Source organism: Rhinichthys klamathensis, unplaced genomic scaffold (genome assembly GCF_029890125.1).
Source record: "Rhinichthys klamathensis goyatoka isolate OS25496 unplaced genomic scaffold, OSU_Roscu_1.1 h1tg000006l_1, whole genome shotgun sequence".
NCBI classification, from domain to species: domain Eukaryota; kingdom Metazoa; phylum Chordata; class Actinopteri; order Cypriniformes; family Leuciscidae; genus Rhinichthys; species Rhinichthys klamathensis.
In genome coordinates this window covers 1,707,915-1,724,478 of record NW_026606559.1, presented here as the reverse complement: position 1 = coordinate 1,724,478, position 16,564 = coordinate 1,707,915, and positions in this window count along the sequence as shown.

Below are 16,564 nucleotides of genomic sequence, written 5' to 3'. Positions count from 1 at the left end.
ATTTGTGTCAATAATGTTAATCAAACATAAGAAAGAAAGTAATTTACTGCTCTTGACTGAATCACTTTTGTAAAATAAATAAAAATGAGTGTTGAATTTATAGTGAAAACTATTGTATATTTGATTACTTTTTACAATATAATATTCAGTGCTTTAAGTTTTTCAAGTAGGTCGATTTCTTATGTGCCTTTGTTCTATTGTTATCTGGGACTCTTGTCATCAGTAAGCTTGAGATTCTTTTCTTAAACTACTATTATTTATTGTGATATTGAAATTGGTCTCAAGAATTATGAAATTTTAGTGGCATTAAATTTTAAATAATAAAAATCATATTAAAATTAATATAACTTGACTGTGAAGTAGGCTATATCATAGATAGATAAAATGACTCGTATAATGATATAACATTTAGCTCATGTAGTTGGTGACCTAAAGTGGTGGTGGGGGGGCCCTGCAGTAACTCATAGCCCCGGGGCCCAGTGAGCTCTTAACGCGGCCCTGGCTATAGTAGGCCAGACCTTTAGGTCAGTGGTTTCCAATCCTGGAGTACCTCCACCAGCACTGCACATTTTAGATGTCTCCCCAATCAAACACACCTGATTCAACTCATCAGCTCACAGGCTATAGATTCCAAGACCTCAAATATGTGTTAGAAGAGAGACATCAAAAATGTGCAGTGTAGCTTTAGGATATTTTGCCTTGAGGTCCATCGGTAAGTTCCCTATGGGTTTTTAAAATAGCAATTTGGATTTATGCGCAACCAAAGGTCTATATCTCTACTCTCGTTCTAACCAAGGCTAAAAACTATGACGATAACTAGCATTCACAACAACAACAGACCACATAAAAAAATAAAAAAAAACCTTTTACTTATCTTGAAAAAGTGGCTAAATAATACTACAGAGGTTGTTGGGGACACAAACGTCCTCACACCAAACAGATAAACTCATATACTAGTCCGCTTTCACAGCATCATTGTGTTTAAAATTGTGCTCTTGGAAACTATTCTAACTCAAACTTACAGGGAAAATATTTTTTAAATCAAGACTGAAAGAGTTGTCAGATACTGGTGGTGATGCTGAAGTAATGCAACCGTCGTGTGGTTCATTTATAACCTATTTAGCTGATTACTTTAGGCAATTGTATTTAGACTTCAAAAAGTGGTGTTAATTTGTGAATACTATACTAATGTAGGCTACAAAACGTGTACAAAACAGAATGTTTTCTGCAATAATCAAAAAACCAATGGAGGGAACCAGGGTGAGCTAACTTCCGCCCAACAAAATGATACGATCACTGTAGCACAGTATAATGGGTGGCTAATGGTTAAACTGAGACTGACTTTTCTTTACAAAGAACTTAAAACTTTTCAACATGATATTATGACTTATGTGAAAAATGTTGTCTCTTTACTTTATAAACAGGCAAAGTATTATTTATGTATAGTTTTAAGATACACTATATAACTGTTAGAAGTATATTTGCATTGTGTCACAGCGTCATGCTTCAATTAAAAGAAGACTCGTTATTATTGTAAGGAACAATCATAGTTCTTCTTAGTAGCATCCAATCTAATGATTCTGATATGCAATCTGAGTAGGACCAAATGACGAACACCATTTTAAAAAAAAAAACCCACCTGAACACCTGACAACACCATGAGCATTGGAATGGATGGAGAGTCTGAACCTTTCTGAAATTCTTGTTGAAACCACTAGATGTCGATAGTATCAAAGAATTTTAGGCTAATTTCTCCATCACTGTCCACTGTGCCATGAGAGGGGTTCTGGAAGTCAGTCTGCAGGTAATGTATAGATGTTGTTAGATGTTTTTATAGGACTGAACTGAAGCAACATTGGTTGCGTATGGATTTAACCTCCATGCCACTGAATAATGTCAATTACGTCGTATTAGGAAAAATATATTTAAACTAGGTTGTGAACAGAGCCAATATTCTGGTGCCTATAATAAGACAAGGTTTGTTTTATGAATTTATAAAGGCTGGTGGACAACTGGACAACATACCATGACTGTCTGATCCAATACTGACCCAGTCAGGAAGATGATGACAGCATCCCTCCCAGAGACAGTAGCATTCCTCACAAAGACAGCAACAATCCTCCCAGAGACACCAGCAAGACAAAGAAAAAGTAAAAGTCTGGGAAGAAGGTTGTTTGAATTTTACGAGGTGGGTAATTCGTACGAATTCATACGACCTCACTCGTACGACTTAGTACGATTTTTGCGAAATCGTACATATTTTACGAGTTGCCCAATTCGTATGAATTTGTACGAATGACCTACCACTGACCCCACCCCTAAATCTAACCATCACGTGGGTTTAGATGTCTTTCGTGGTCTACTCACTCCCGCAGTTCTTCCGATACTGTAGGAATAGCCGTTGTCTGTAATATAGTTAAAGTTTCCTTATCTGGTACAATGTCAAAGCAGGAAATGGAAGCTGTGCTGCACGCATAGTAATAACTCCAAGTCTCATGCCTTGTTACTGCCTCACCTTCCGCAAGCAATAATGCCATCTGAATCACCAGACGTTGATGTGCTGTCCCATGAATATCTAATGAAGAGACAACAGGAAGATAAGGTTTTGAGCAGGATGATTTGTTTTGTCGAGAGAGGACGGAGACCAAATAGGAGGGAACGAATGAATGAGGCGACAGCTGTCTTGAAACTTATGAAACACTGGGGAAAGCTGATGATGAAGAATGGTGTGTTGTACAGGGTGTCAAAGAATGGTGTCACCAAGAGAAAAACCTACCTGTATGTTGTGCCTTACGCAGTGAAAACCATGGTTCTGAAAGGCATTCACGATCAAGCAGGACATCAAGGTCAGCAGCGGACTCTGTATCTTCCTCGGCAAAGATTCTTTTGGCTTGGCCTGGAGAAGGATGTGAAGGAGTACGCAAAGTGCTGTCGCCGATGTGTGATCAGCAAGACACCTGAACCGGAAGGTCGTGCACCGTTGCAGAACATCATTATGACAGAGCCTCTTGAACTCGTCTGCATAGACTTTTGGTCAGCGGAGGACTCTGCCAACCGGTCCCTGGATGTACTTGTTGTTACAGATCACTTCACAAAAATGGCTAATGACTTCTTGTGTCCAAATCAGTCTGCCAAAGCAGTGGCGCATCAACTGTGGCATAACTACTTCTGTGCATATGGCTTCCCAGGCCGAATTAACTCTGATCGAGGAGCCAACTTTGAGAGTGCCCTGATTGCGGAGCTGTTGAAGATCGAAAAGTCCAAAAATCGAGGACAACTCCATATCATCCTATGGGGAATGGAGCTTGTTAGAGGATGAACAGGACGCTGGGCAATATGATACGTGCTCTGCCGGCAAAGACCAAGCACAAATGGCCGCAAGTACTCAAATCTTTGACTTTTGCGTTTAATTGCACCAGCCACGAAACCACGGGGTATGCTCCTTTCCTGTTGATGTTTGGAAGGATTCCACGCCTGCCCATTGACCTGGTGTTTGGAACTGTTCTAGACGATCCCGATGTTGTGAACTATGACAATTACATCCAGGCTTTTCGGAGAGATATGAAGGAGGCAATGTGCGTCGCACAGGCATCTGCCAAGAAACAGCTTAAGAGACATGCTGACTTGTATAATAGGAGAGTCAAGGGAGGACCAATTGATGTTGGTGATAGAGTTTTGCTTGCCAACAAGGGAGCACGTGGAAAACGGAAGCTTGCTGACCTTTGGGAGGACACGGTGTACACTGTTGTTGGACTTAACGCAGACAGTCATACCTACAGAATTCAGCACAGTGGTACTGGTGTTGTGAAAACTGTACATCGTAACCTTATAATGCCAGTTAACTTTCTTCCACTTCCTGATGATGACTTGGAAGGTGAGCCGTCCGAAAACCACCTGAGTGGCTCAGAGAGTGTTGATTCTGAGGCTGCTGATGTGTCTGTGGATGCTACCAATTACAGGACACGAGAGTGGGTATCACAGCTACCTTCTGATGATGCAGACTTGGACTATGTGGAGAAAACTGCAGATGTTTTTGAACCAACACAGGCTGTGGATGCGACTCAGGCTAATGAATTAGACCATAATGTGATTGACAGCTCTAACACTACCCATCTGGGACCAGAGGGTTATGAGGATGTTGAGAGTATGGACAGGAGTGTACCTGAATCCGCTGCAGAGCAAGTTGATAAATCTGCTCCTGTTTCTTTGAGTCTTTCAACGCCTATTGGTGGTCGTTTTGAGGAAAACAATTCAGTGTCGAATATCAGTGTTCGTAACTTTCCGGCTGGAAGTTCACTAAGTCGTGTGAGATCCAGAGCTGGTAGATTGTTTAAACCAGTGACGAGATTCATTGAGATAATGAACCAGCAAAAAGTTCTGGGGTAAACGTGAATATGTTGTTTGAGTGAATATATCATCTTTTTCTTTTCTTCTCTTCTTTCTGGTATACATTTTGCTATATTGGTTGATGCAAACGTTACTGTAACGTTTATATTTATGTTTTAAGAGATTGTGATACATTAATTTGAGATTGGAGTGAAGTCTCACTGCTGAGCCACCTGTGTGTGTTCAAATATAGGAATTGTGATTGTTTAGCTAACATGCAACGGGCATGTTTGTCTAAGAGTGCCTAGGGGATTGGCCACCCCTATTTCCACCTTAATTCCTGTGGGGAATAGTGTCTACACTGAATTGAACTGACAATTTCATGAAATTTTGAACACGTTTTTTTTCTCTCTCTCTCTCTCTCTTCTCTATGGCTGCGGGTGAGTGAGTGCTCCATGAGTAAAACATATTGTGATAAATGTATAACCATTTTATGAGTTAATACTGAGTTATACGTGTGTTTAGATGTATGTTATTTGATTTGTGCTTGTGCCACTGTTATATGTATTGTAATATTAAGTTTAATGTTCACCTCCATTATAGAATGCACGAGGGTGATTGCTGAAACTGATCACCGCTGTTCTATGTTATTCAACAGGTACAGACCATGAGTTTCAAATTTGTGTATTATAACTGTTTATGTAGTTTATGTAAATGAGTAATTAGATTCGCGCCAGCCTAGAGAGTGAATGGCTGCGAATGCACGAGGGTGATTGCTGAAACTGATCACCGCTGTTCTATGTTATTCAACAGAATAAAAACCGATAAAGCGCGATTTGGTGTCCATCTTGAGTTAACACACAACACAACGCAGAGACAACACTGTTACAAAGAGATGTGTTTTTAGTCTAGATTTGAACTGACAGTGTGTCTGCTTCCCGGACAATGTTAGGAAGACTGTTCCAAAGTTTTGGTACTAAATGGCCAGCAGCCATATCACCCTGTAGCCCAAGACTGGTTGCCCACTGAAGCTAAGCAGGGCTGAGCCTGGTTAGTACCTGGATGGGAGACCTTCTGAGAAAACCAGGTTGCTGCTGGAAGAGGTGTTAGTGAGGCCAGCAGGGGGCGCTCACCCTGTGGTCTGTGTGGGTCCTAACGCCCCAGTATGGTAATGGGAACACTATACTATCAAAGAGCACCGTCCTTCGAATGAGACGTTAAACCGAGGTCCTGACTCTCTGTGGTCACAAAAAATCCCAGGATGTCTTTCGAAAGAGTAGGGGTGAAACCCCGGCATCCTGGCCAAATTTGCCCAGTGGCCTCTGTACATCATGGCCTCCTAATAATTCCCATATAAATATACCAATTGGCTTCATCACTGTCTCCTCTCCACCAGTAAGCTGGTGTGTGGTGGGCGTTCTGGCGCAATATGGCTGCCGTCGCATCATCCAGGTGGTTGCTGCACACTGGTGGTGGTTGAGGAGATTCCCCCCTTCTGTAAAGCGCTTTGAGTGCCGAGAAAAGCGCTATATAAATGTAATGAATTATTATAAATAGGAAAAGGATCTACCGCCAGCAGTCGATTTTGATATTCTAGGTATTATCAACTGGCCGGAACTTTGAGATCGCAATAGACGTGAAGGACTATAATGCGTTACAGTTTTTTTCAATTGCTTACACACTAAAATTAAAACTTTCCCACTATTAGCAAAACCTTACACTCAAGGAGCAAAACACCAGCCTAGATTTGCACAATTGTAAGCACGTTGTCAGCTTCACCCTTTTTGCAAAACATTACACACAGTAATTTGTAAAACACTACACACATTTTCACACCTTAGACACAGTTAAGGATTGTGAGGTTACTTCCTTGTCATTACAAAGCCCCGGTTTGCCATTGACCACACTAATGAATGAATTGGATATGCACATCCACCAGGTGTGGAAGCACACATGTGCTAATTTGAAAACGCAGCACTCAGGTGTGCTATAAAAGGCAGCAGGTTTCAGTTCACATGTCTTCAACAAAAATGGAAGGAGCTAGAAGAAGAAGAAGAAAAAGAGTGAGAATAAGAGGGGGAGCTCAAAGAGGAGATGAAGGAGGTAGAGGAAGAGGAGAAGAAGGTAGAGGAAGAGGAGAAGGAGGTAGAGGAAGAGGAGAAGGAGGTAGAGGAAGAGGTGAAGGAGGTAGAGGAGGAGGAGAAGGAGGTAGATGAGGAGGCCCAGGTAGAGGAAGAGGAGAAGAAGGAGATAGAGGAAGAGGCCTAGGTAGAGGAGAAGAGGTAGAGAAGGACTTGAAGAGTTGATAGAACCTGAACAAAGAAGACGAGGACCAAATTTGACTCAAGAAATCCGTGCAACACTTATTGACCATGTTATCAACCATGGACTGACACTGATGGAAGCTGGACAAAGAGATCAACCAAATCTCTGGTTGATACTGTAACTGAATAGTTACAGTATTCTTGTTGCTTTTACAGTAGTTTTTCTTCAGAGTCAAACTGTATGTACTTCATGCAGTAATTTTTATTTGTCTACAGATTTTATTTTTTTCATTGATTTCTTTGTTGGTTGATTACTGTAACTGATTATGGTAAGAAATACTGTAAATAAATACTTGAAATATGAGTCTGTAGAAATCAGTGTTGTGCAGTGCTTGGCAAGTTTATAGTAGGCCTATTTGTGTACATTCTCCCTATATCTCAAACTAATCATGAAGAATGTTGTGGGTTTGTCACTATTTTTTTTTTTCATCTAAATTATCCCTTACATAACAATGTCTGGCCAAAAATCTAGCACATGCTATTTCCTAAAAATTGTTTTTTTTACAAATGTGTTTTTTATTTATCACAGCCGTGTGAAACTGGCTGCAATAGTGTCTGGTCATTGAGGACTGTGTTGGTTAAATGAAAACTAATAGCATTTTCACAAATATGTGTATATCTTTTGACTGAAGTGTGTATGTTTTGACAGAAGTGTGTCAATTTGCAAACAATCTAGGAATTATGCAAATTGAGTGTGGTGTTTGGATAATTGTGATTATATTTTGAAAAAAAGAACCCGGTTTTCAAAATTGCATGTAAACAATTGAAAAAAACTGTAAGAGCTCGCTCAAGTACTGCGGAGCTAAACCATTTAGTGCTTTGTAAGTAATCAGCAATATTTTGAAATTTATATGATGTTTAATAGGCAGCCAATGCAGTGTTGATAGAACCAGGCTAATATGGTCATACTTCCTGGTTCTGGTAAGAACTCAAGCTGCAGCGTTTTGAACTAGCTGTAGTTTGTTTATTAAGTGTGCAGGGCAACCACCCAGTTGAGCAATACAATAATCTAGCCTTGAGGTCATGAACGCATGAACTAATTGTTCCGCATTTGTCAATTTAGAGCATATGGCGTAATTTAGATATATTTTTAAGAAGGAAAAAATGTGGTTTTACAGATACTACAGTAGACACGTGACTTTCAAATGAAAGATAGGTATCAAAGAGCACAAAACTAGGATCTGAAAGCTCTGCAGGCTAGTGTGAGCACTGAGTATGGAGAGCCACAGCTGAATCCTGGAAAAAGTGCCATGGATGAGACCCTCCATCACTCCACCGGCCCTTATTGCCTCAGATTGTGAAGCACAACACATCACGCAACAACCTCCGGCACGAAGGCACGGCTCACCTCTGGTGGTCAGCTGATTCATCAGAATAAAGCCGCAGAATGGGAACCGCTGTGTTGAGATGGCAGTAGGATGTGGGGTTCAGCGCCTGTAACTACATGATTCTAGTTTGAATAAAGCTTTGTTTCATGTGTTGTTGACTTGTATATGCATTTGTTTATTGTGATGGTTACTTTTATTTGTTCTTTTACTAATTTATTCATGTTTCTTCTTGTTGTCAGTTTATAAAAGTTAATTATTTAATTAATATATGCATTAACTCATTGCTTGACTGAAAATTGAGATGTGTCACTGCATTTATCTAGTGTGTATTCATGCATAGCTATGTCATATAACAAAACAAATTACATTCTGCTTGTTTTTTTCAATTATATCATTTTTAGTATTAAAAAAAAGTAATATAATTAAGTATTGGTCAGCATTTATTATTATTATTTTGTTTAAGTTTTGGGGTGGGCTAGCAATGCAATTCATTCTGAGGTAATATTATTTTTTAAGGAGTGAGTGATACATTTTTTCGAGTATAAAAATACCATAGTTGTATCTTTAACAATGAACAATCATAATGACAAAAACAGAAAACAAAGATCATGGGTTTGTGTACAATATGATATTTTTTACACAGGAAAAAAAGAACAATGACAAGTAGCTGGGAAGGAATACGTGAAAATTCATGAAGATTGGGCACTTCTGGAAAAGTTTTTGATTTTTGGAAGGGTGTTAGGTATGGGCCTAAGGTTTTTAAAAAACCATGGATACAAGTTGGGTTGTTTCCCCTAGTAGCAGTTATCCATAAAATCCAAATTGGCCCCCGCCGAAATGAGAAAAGGTTACATCTCAGCTTCCTTTAGTCTTAAATTGTTGTATAATGTAATTTTCTCTACTTTGTTTGATACAAGGAATCCAATTCTGATATGTTCTTCTTATTTTAAGTCCATTTCCATGTTAAATCTATTATCATAGTCATATTTAGCTCAAATAAACTGTCAATATCTCTGAAAAAGTCACATTGAAATATTACTCAGGGCCCTAGACCCATATTTTTACCACCAAGGTATGCTTTTCTTTGTTGATTGGACAGGACACTATCGCCATAGTGTCAAAAATCACATGTTGTGACCAAAAGGACCATTGTTGAGGCTTTAATTGAACAGAACTTCAGAACTATGCCACAGTGAAAAGTTATATTAGGCTTTTCACCATGTTAAGGATCAATATTACATTTTAGTCAAATAACACACACACAAAAAAACCAATACATACTTAAACATCATGTATTTATTTAAAAAAATTATATTTCAATGTGACTTTTTCAGAGATATTGACAGTTTATTTGAGCTAAATATGACTATGATAATAGATTTAACATGGAAATGGACTTAAAATAAGAAGAATATATCAGAATTTGATTCCTTGTATCAAACAAAGTAGAAAAAATACATTATACAACAATTTAAAGGTGACCTATAATTCAAAATTGAATTTACCTTGGTATAGTCAAATAACAAGAGTTCAGTGCATGGACATGACATAGAGTGAATCTCAAACTGGACTGTTTTCGCGTTCTCATTTAATTCACGTTTATGAAAAACACCCCTGAAAAACGGTCGGTTCTCCACACAAAACCGACTGTGACGCAATAGTCGGGATCATTAATATGTACGCCTCCAAATATTTGCATAATGCCAGCCCTCAATGCCAGGCGGAACTGCGCAGCCGAAGCATGGCAGTTGCTCAGTGTGGATGTACACATGAACACAAAAGTATTTTTTAGTTCCTTCATCTGAGCCTCTGAAGAAACAATGGGTTCATTTTATTTTCTCTGGAAATTTTCAAACATTTCACCGACTGTTTCCTCAACTTGGGCCAATACAGAACTGGCCTCGGATCGAGCTACCAAGCAACACTTTCTGATGTGTAATTGTTCAAGTTCAGACAGGTAATCTTTCTCTCAAAATCGTTCAATACTGTTTATGCATCAGTAAGTCAAGCCAGTGACTAAAATATCAGCTTCACATCGTTTCTTTTAGTAGGATGAAAATAATCGTATTTAAATTGTGAACAAATTATATACAGAAAGCGATCAAAGAACAATCTTTCCACACAGCGCGAGTTTATCTGGACACTTGCCAAACTCGTTATGAAATCAATGACGCACGTTACTGCACAACGAAGCTCTTACTGTATTTACATCATCGTGTTTGCATTGGTGAAAGCAGAGAGAGAGCAGAAACTGCTTTGCAATGATAAGATCTTCATTCTCGCGATCAACAGACTTGCTCAATCTGCTCAATGCTCATCACGGCAACATTTTATGTGATGGGAATAGATCTAAATACTTTAAAAACATCTCACGATTCGTTAATCTCGATAGCTGTTATAGTAAAAACGTATAATAGCAGTTGTAAAAGTATTCGGGAGAGAGTTTCACATGTAATGCGTACTAGCTATTTCATATGCAAGCATGTCAGCCAATCACAGCAGTGGCCGCGGTTACACTGAATCCCACAGCAGACACGCCCCTTCAAACAGAGTGTTCAAATCAGAGGCTAAAAGCAGGCTAGGAAAAATGCCATTTATTTCTAAATTATGATTATTTTTTATCTAAAAAACATACTAACATTATAAGGGTAACCCAGGAAGCATTATAAAATAAAATAAAAAAACATTCTAGGGCACCTTTAAGACTAAAGGAAGCTGAGATATAACCTTTTCTCTTTTTGGCGGGGGCCAATTTGGATTTTATGGATAACTGCCACTAGGGGGACCACCCCAACTTGTCTCCATGGATTTTTAAAAACCTTAGGCCTATACCTAACACCGTGCCAAAAATCAAAAACTTTTCCAGAAGTGCCCAATTTTCATGAATTGCATCCTAGCTAAAGGCTAAATTTCTTTAAATAGCTCTTCATAATACATAAAAAAAATGATTTTTATAAGCCTGAGGGATGAAACAAGAGGTAAATTCAACAAGAAAAAGAGGAAAACTTAAAGGACAAAATTTTGGGATATAAAATAAAGAAATTAACAACATATTAAAGAGATGATGATTTGGGGGTTTCTTAATAAAAAAATGATATCATTATAAGGATAAAACTGTGGGTCACATTAGTAGGGTTTAAAGGAACACTTCACCCATTTGCATTAAGCTTTGTATTGTTAGAAACCCAGTCATATATTGTAATGATCGTGGATTTTTCCTTTATTTTTCCCTGAGATGGGAGAAATAAGGATTTAAGTGTTTTACTTCCTGCTTTTTATGACGTAAAAATCGTCATTTTGCGTCATAAAAAGCAGGAAGTCCCATTTCATTGAAAAGTGTAGAGACTACAAACACAAGCTCATCATTTATTCAGGGCGTGGGACTCACTCACGCTACAGACCTATTACAGATCAGTGGGTGGGACTTCCAGACATGGGGACTTGTGACTTGGTGACTTGGACTCGAGTCGACTCGAGTCGCTATTTTTATGACTTGTGACTTGACTTGACATAAAATGAAATACTTGAGACTTGACTCGGACTTGGAAGTTAAAGACTCGGGACTTGACTTGACTTGAGACACGATGACTTGAATGACTTGAGTGTTAATCACATCATGTTTTCAGTTTGAATATAAAATATATATAAAAAAATGTTTTAAAGTTGATCACGACACTATCATCAGTCATACCTCGTACCTTACGCACACCACGCCCACTTAGATCAGATATCACATCAAAATGTCAGCCGGAGGGGTACCGAGGGTCATTGCTTTCGGCTTCAAGAATTACTCACACGATGGCAAAAGACGAACAGCGCTTTGCAAGACATAGGCTACAACATTAACATTGCGGACAGCCAGACGACAACCTCCAATTTCGTCCGTCATTTGAAGAGCCATTCTGCCCAGTAAGTGCTTGTCAATTTGTTAATGTTAGTTGGTAGTTAGCTAATGTAATAGCTAAAGTAGCCATTAACCCTTTCACAAGTAAGTTTAAACTATTCTAACTGATCCCCCAGCGTGAGTTTTTCTAGGCGACCGTTATTTAGAACCTGTCACTCACTTTAATGTTTCATGGTGACGCGTCATTGCTTGTCAAGTGACACAGCGCAACCACAACACAGCGCTGAATGAATGATCTGCTTTTATGTCATTTTTCCTGTTTTATTCAAAATGTTCACAAATGTATTAGCTATAACATGCAACACTGATATTCCGATTGTCAAATATGTGTAAGTGGATGTGTTTTGTTGTTTAAACACCTTTATAATGATCGCGTTAGTTGAGCTGTATGTGCGAATGGGTGGTGCCATGTTAACGTTAGTTTACAACACGTCAATTTCTCAACTTCTCACGAAATACATGAAAGTAAGTGACCGGTGAACTGGGAGAAGAATAGGGTAAAATGTAAAGCTACTTACACAATGTGTATCTGAATAAAACGTGCGTCTTATTATAATGGAAATGATTATTATTGACGCTTCCATAGACATCAGTGTATATTTTACAAACTACAAATATATTTTTTGCTAGTAGTTAAGTGTATTTAAATGTCTGAAACCTAAAATAAAAATGATGTGGTTGAAAACACTGAACAGTTGTGATATATGACAGCACTGAGAGCGTATGTCTCTGGCTCAGCGCCAGCCAACGCGTTTGAATTCATTGATAAATAACTTACACGAAGCAGAATAGTGGGTCATATGTCTAATGCTTTTTGAAAACTTAAAAGGGGCATATAATGCCATTTTTGTACAAGCTAATATGATTCTTTGGGGTCTAAATTAAAAGTTTGTAATATACTTTAATTAAAAATTCTCATTAGTATTGTAAGAAAACACTTATTTTACTTGGTCAAAAACAGCTCTGTTTTCAGCACGCCGTTTCAGTGCATATGACTTTAAAAGATAATGAGTTTTGCTCACCCCGCCCCTCTGTTCTGTGCGTACACCGTTTGTAACACAATAACACAATAACCATAACGCGTTGTTCAGTATAAACGTGGAATTATGAATTATATTGAGAACGTCATACATAGAAAACATGCCGTAATGTACCCTGAGTGTAAACCTTAGACGCATTCATTGTGAAGTGTGCAGCTAGCGATTTGCAAAGATATAAATATTAATACAAAGTTGAATAAAACGTTACACTCACTTCAGTTCTTCTGGAGATTCAGCAGGAACACGAATATCTGGTACCGATCTTTTTTCATGAGCAGCTACTTAGCAAATCCAGCTTTATACTCACCCTCATTTATAAAGCAGTCTGGTGTGTGAAATGATTCGGGCAAACATGAGAGCATTGACGTTGCTCGTGGGGAATATTCCCTTCGAAAACAAACTCAGCCACTGCGTCTTCAGCGGTTCGGATTTAGGAACATTAAAATGACTGTGTTCCTTATTACACCCAAGAACAGAACACCACAATCGCTTAGATGCCATTCTGCTCATAGACAGTGCTCCAGCATATCAACAATGACCGCGCCGGTCCGCGCAGACTATGATTGACAGCTCGCTCTCACGAGCGAGGGCGGGTCTGTGTTGAAACGCGGCTGTCATTCAACAATCGTGGGAGGGGCTTCCGAGCCTGTGACGTCACAGGCTCGAACGGCTCGATTTGAGGCAGGGGAAAACATATAAGGAGATTAAAACAAAACCACTGGATGGATTTTTATCATTATATGATGGTTGTGTACAGTCACTGCCAACACACATTTCAGTACAATCAACTTGTAAAAGTGCATGTACCATTATATGACCCCTTTAAGGCTTTCTTCTTCATAAAAGAAGTCAGACATCACATTTTTGTATACATTTTTATTTCTTTAAATTAGTAAGCTACAGGACACCATCTTTCAAAACATGACCTGCGTGAAAGAAAAAAGTGAATGAATGCGTCATTGTTCCCAAATGCACTTCCGAATGCGCCTCTGTTCATTTCAAACCAAACTGACGCCCATAGATCAAATTCTGCAGGTAAAATTACAATAATAAGGTGACTTGACTTGGACTTGACTTGACCTACTACAAGACTTGACTTGACTTGACTTGACATAGCCTGTGACTTGACTTGACTTGACTTGCCCAGGAAAAAAATACTTGGGACTTACTTGAGACTTGAAGGTTAAGACTTGAGACTTACTTGAGACTTGCACATGTGTGACTTGGTCCCATCTCTGGGGACTTCACTTGCAGATACAGAAAGCAATATCAGCCATCTTGTTTGGAAGCTAAGCTGACAAGCGCTGTGGAGATAGGAAGTTACGACAATGACGGAAGAAACTAAACATGATATGGAAGAAGAGGATTTTGAAATTCTGCTGCTCGAATCCGGTGTTCGTGGCTATCTTTACGAGCCGCAGTATAGTGAAGAGCAGCTGAGGCTGAGGAGGAGCACAGGAGCCCGGACTGGCTCGCGCTGAGGCGGACTGAAGCGGACGAGGAGCCCGGACTGGCTCGAGCTGAGGCGGGCTGCTGGTGCGTGTGCTCTCGCTGTGCGCTACGGACAGAGTCCATCTGCTGCAGAGAATTTCAACGATCGCAATTTCTCCTGGACGAAATCTCTGGATCAGACGAGCACACGGACGTTTGTGTTGTGATGTGAACAATCCTAGTGTCGCACCGCATTTGTTCTGACTGGAACATACAGGTATCATGCAATAATTCACCATATAGAAAGAAATACAAACGAGGAGTAATTCGCTAATGAGTTTGCCAATGTAACGGGGTTCGTTGTTGTGGGAAGAATGAGACGGGAATCGGCGAACATTTAAACATTTTAATAGTAAAATAAACAAATACAAAACAAAAGTATAAGCCAGCAGCCCCTCACTGCTGGCCACACACAACAGAAACAAAACACACCATAAAATCAGGCCTGTTCCTCTCTCGATCTGGACTGTCGTCGCTCCTCGTTTTATGCGTCCGCTCCTCGGTGAGAGACGCGAGAGAGACCGGTGCGTCTTACAGATGTCGATCATTATCACTCACGCCACCGGCCTCGCGCCGCTCTCACGTCCCTCGTCCTGCTCGCCACAGCCAACTAACTATACATTTTGTGTGAAATGAATTTCTAACTCTGGTGGCAGCTCACGTTAGCCTTGTAGACGAGTGATTTATCTGATGTTTGCGCTGTTCTGGAGTAGTGGGAGTGGCTTGCGGAGCTGTGCAATGTGGTGCATTGTGGGAGTTGTTGTCTTTCATACAAATGCGCCCTAAAGTTATTTTCTGTCTTTTCTCGGTCAAGAGGGCACCAAATTCAAAATTTCTTTTACATGTCGACTACATATATGACCCACTTTCAATAAAGATTAATGTTGAAATGGGTGAAGTGTTCCTTTAAAATATAACAACTTAAATCAACCCTAAATGTATTCACAAAATAAATGGGCAGCTGTTTCTTAAACAATACCACAAAATGAGCAAGTTTCATCAATATCAAGATGTTTACAGATAGATGAATTAAACGTGTCGTTCGTATATTTTAAGTTGCTGCGTTTGTGATAGCGCGTCGTAGGTCACATGATAACGGCAACATGGCAGATGTCGGATTGCATTCCTACTTAACGAGATCTGGCTATACACTCACCTAAAGGATTATTAGGAACACCATACTAATACTGTTTTTGACCCCCTTTCGCCTTCAGAACTGCCTTAATTCTACGTGGCATTGATTCAACAAGGTGCTGAAAGCATTCTTTAGAAATGTTGGCCCATATTGATAGGATAGCATCTTGCAGTTGATGGAGATTTGTGGGATGCACATCCAGGGCACGAAGTTCCCGTTCCACCAAATCCCAAAGATGCTCTATTGGCTTGAGATCTGGTGACTGTGGGGGCCATTTTAATACAGTGAACTCATCGAGATGTTCAAGAAACCAATTTGAAATTATTCGAGCTTTGTGACATTGGTGCATTATCCTGCTGGAAGTAGCCATCAGAGGTTGGGTACATGGTGGCCATAAAGGGTCAGAAACAATGCTCAGGTAGGCCGTGGCATTTAAACGATGCCCAATTGGCACTAAGGGGCCTAAAGTGTGCCAAGAAAACATCCCCCACACCATTACACCACCACCACCAGCCTGCACAGTGGTAACAAGGCATGATGGATCCATGTTCTCATTCTGTTTACGCCAAATTCTGACTCTACCATCTGAATGTCTCAACAGAAATCGAGACTCATCAGATCAGGCAACATTTTTCCAGTCTTCAACTGTCCAAGTTTGGTGAGCTCTTGCAAATTGTAGCCTCTTTTTCCTATTTGTAGTGGAGATGAGTGGTGCCCGGTGGGGTCTTCTGCTAATGTAGCCCATCCGCCTCAAGGTTGTGCGTGTTGTGGCTTCACAAATGCTTTGCTGCATACCTCGGTTGTAACGAGTGGTTATTTCAGTCAAAGTTGCTCTTCTATCAGCTTGATTCAGTCGGCCCATTCTCCTCTGACCTCCAGCCTCAACAAGGCATTTTCGCCCAAAGGACTGCCGCATACTGGATGTTTTTCCCTTTTCACACCATTCCTTGTAAACCCTAGAAATGGTTGTGTGTGAAAATCCCAGTAACTGAGCAGACTGTGAAATACTCAGACCG